A 3918-nucleotide genomic window follows, 5' to 3' on the forward strand; every position below is an offset into this window, starting at 1 on the left:
CAACAACTTCTGACATTGCCAGTCCTATGGATAACCCACTACTATTATGGACTACTGGACTATATTGGAAATATTTTACTGAATTCACACACCTACAATATTTAAATGACAATGGAATACCCATCTCTGACAAAACTACACAAAAAGGGGATATAAATGAAGGACCATTTTGTATCTGTATATTCAAAATAGGATAGATATGCAGCTACTTCCTCTTACTTCAATGAGAAGAAAGATTTGTACTAACAGTGTTTGGACAAGATATCATGTCTGCATATTGTACTATGAATAGCTACTATGAAGACAACAATATGTAATATAAATCGGTTTTGAAATTGTCTTTGCAATTTGTTTCTCTATAATTATTTTTTAAAAAAGAAGAAAGTTGGAAGCTTGGGTAGATGGGCTCAGGGACTGCACACCCTAGAGCATGGAGGGCATGCCCTAGAGTAACTCAGCACAAAAAGGACATAAAAAGTAGTTGAGGAATGACTGTGTATGCTACTTTTTTGGAGGAGCTTGATCTTCATAGCTGTGCCACTTCCTCAGAAAAACTTGATCTTTGAAGCCCCTACCACTTCCTCAGATGAGTTCTGATCTTCGCAGCTACCACCACTTCCTTCATGGAGCTCCAGTCTTCATAGTCATCATGGAAGGAAGTGAGAGAGACTTTACAGATGCAGCAGCTGCTGCTCTTTTTTCTGCTCTTCACTGTTTTTCACCACCATGAACTTCTATTCTCTGCCGTGTACCAGTCTGTCTTGGAGCCAGCAGAGTACAAACTGAGACCTCCACTAACTGTGAGCTAAATAAACCTTTCCTTTATTAATTTTGTTCCTGCAAAAAATGAAAAATAACTAAAATGGAGTCTGAAGTACTTCACTCCAAGCTCCTGTATTTTTTTGTTTGTTGTTTTGTTTTGTTTTGTTTTTGTGGTACTGGGAATCGAACTCAACACCTTGCATTTGCCAGGCATTGTGCCACTGAGCTATCTCCCCAGCTCCAAGATCTTTTGATTTGATGGTTTGTGTTGATAAATCTGCTGTGATTCTGCTAGGCTTTCCATTATAGGTGATAAGATTTATTCTGATTATGGCTAGCTGGAGTTCTTATGCCTCACTTTTCTGAATGTCAGATTCTTTTCTCTTGCTTGGAAAATTTTCAGCTATTACTTCTGCAATCAAACTTTTTGTGTCATTTGTGCTAACTGCAGTTATTTCACTGATAGCTATTAGACTTATATTATTTTTCTTTGTATCATCTTGCAGGTGTTGTATTATTATTTCCTGGCTCCTTTTTATTTATAACAGATCTTACCTTTCCTTTCATATCTTCTAGCTTCAATGCTATCTTCAATGCCCGAAATTTTGTCTTCAAGGTTGTTCAAGTGGATTTGCCAGTGTTCTGTGGAATTCTTTTTTTTTCCTTTCTTTTTTTTATAATTTTAGGGAAGGGTCTACAGGGTGTTCAGGGTCTCACTACTAGATCAGACTCGTAATGATCTACCTGTACATAGCCTCCCAAGAGCTGGGATTACAGGCAAATGCCACAACACCCAGTCACAATTGCTGTCTCAGAGTGCCCCAGGGGCAGGGCCAGCACAGCAGGCCCAGTGATCGAAACTCTGGCCCCTGTGTCTGCTTGCAAGTGCTTTAATCCATTGAGCTATTTGGCCAACCTGACAGTGGAATTCTTAATGTCTTGGATATCTGTTTGAATCTGTCTCATGCATTATAGTTCATTCCTGTATTGTTTATTCAATGTTTCAATCATTTTCCTGTTCCCTTCTACGTTTTATCTATGTCTTCCATAGATGTATTGAGCAATTCTTTCATGATTGTTGTAATTTGTTTTTACCTAAGAGATTATTTCTGATCTGATTTCTTCCTTGGCCTGATGGAATTGTTTCTTTACTTCAGTTGCTATCATCTCAGAAATTTCTTCCAAGTCCTTCTATGACCTGGTATTCTGGAAGTGTTTTGGGTGGGCTAGAGGTCAGAGATGGCTTTTTTTTTGTTCCTACCTTTTGTCATTTTTGAAGCTCTCAATGTTCTCCTTGACAGCGGTGATGGTACGGGGTGGGATGTGGGTAAACAATGCTCTTAGGAGATTTCAAGGACAGGGTAGGGTCACCAAAGCTCCATCTATGTGGGGGTTTAATGTGATTTCTACCTTGATGGGGGGCAAGTCATACATAGCTCAAGTAGGATCCAATGATGATGGAATCAGGACTAAGGTTTTTTTTTTTCACTAACTGTATTGAAAATCAATAATTAAATATCATATTAAGAAAAAGCTTTCAGGGCTAAGTTTTACAAAGCTCTTTCAGTGGTGGTTCAGTGCAGAGTAGTTCTCACCAAGGATCCTTCATGTACTTGTGGCTATCTTTTGGGGACCTGATTTTCCTCCCTGCAGCAGTTTTCTGGACAGTGACCAGTTTCTGGACCTGAGCTGATCTCAGGTAAGAGTGAGGTGTTTGAGGCACAGCTTGCCATATGCTCTCAGCTGTCCTCCAGGTGAGGGAAGGCAGGTAGGGCTCAGCCGAGCTCCAGAAATATTGGGGTGGGGGGTCAGGCAAGGCACACCACATCTCTACAAAAGTCTTCCAGGTGAGGGCTGGTGGGCAGGATTCAGAGAAGATCCAGTGATGTTGAGGGGGTTGGACTTGTGAGTGTCTCTCTAATTCCTCCAATAATATTTCTCTTTTGCTGGATATAGTTCTTATACATCTATAGGATTATTTTAGAATGGGATATACATTTTATTGGTATTGTGAGTAATTTGCATTTCTTTACTTATCCAAATATCACATGTACAACAAAATATACACAAAAATGTATCAAAACTTTACCACATACCTAATGTAAAAGGAAAAGTTGAGGGGAAAAAATCCTCCTGATTTTTTCTCATGTCCCTTCTGCACAATCATTCCTACTATGTTTAAGGTATCACTTTATCAATAAAGAATGGAGGGGCAGAGAAAGTACACTTAAGTTCAGAAGTGTGGTTAGATAGGAAGAATAACTTTTGATTGTCTATGGTACAGTAAGATAACTATGCTTCATATCTACTAATTGAATATTTTAAAATAGCTCCTAGAGAAAATGTTGACATTCACTAAACTGAGAAATGACAAATGCCTAAGTGATAGATATATCAATTATTTTGATCTAATCATTGAACATTTTATATATATATATATATATATATATATATAATATATATATATATATATATATAATTGCTAGCTCTTCCTCTTCCAGTTTTCCCCTAATAAGTATGTATTGACCTTCTTTTAATCATGTTTGGTTTAAAATTGACATTGTCAGTGACCAGGATACCTTCTCCTGTTTATTGGATTTTGGTCACATGGAGTATTGTTTTGCATCCCATTATGTTCAGCCTATTAACTTCTTTTTGAGATAAATATGTTTCTTGTATGCAGAATATTGTCAGATTTTGTTTCTTGATATGCCATGCCTGTCTGCTTCTTTTGATTGCTGAATTGAGGACATAAACATTGATGGTTATAACTGTTATGCATTGGTTTATCTTTGTCATGTTGTTTGTCTATTGTAGGATCCCTATTTTTTTCCTCTCCTTAATTTTTTGCTCTGCTTGGTGGTTCTCTTCTGTTGTTGTTCTTGAAGTTGTGGTCATCTTTGTACCTTTCTAAAATTTTTGTCGGTACTCTTTGTAGAGTCGGTTTGCTTGTCATGAATTTCTTCGTGGTTCTTTGTCATAGAAGTATCATATCTCTCCATTAAATTTTATATATTGTTTTGCAGAGTACAAAAATCTGGTTTAGAAGACTTTTTTCTTTCAGGACCTGTAGTTAGTACATTGTGCCAATTTAGTATAAAAATGAGGTATAAAAAATAAAGCCATATTAATATGCTGAACTGTAAAAGGCTCAAG

Source organism: Octodon degus, unplaced genomic scaffold (genome assembly GCF_000260255.1).
Source record: "Octodon degus isolate 3935 unplaced genomic scaffold, OctDeg1.0 scaffold00152, whole genome shotgun sequence".
Classification (NCBI taxonomy): Eukaryota; Metazoa; Chordata; class Mammalia; order Rodentia; family Octodontidae; genus Octodon; species Octodon degus.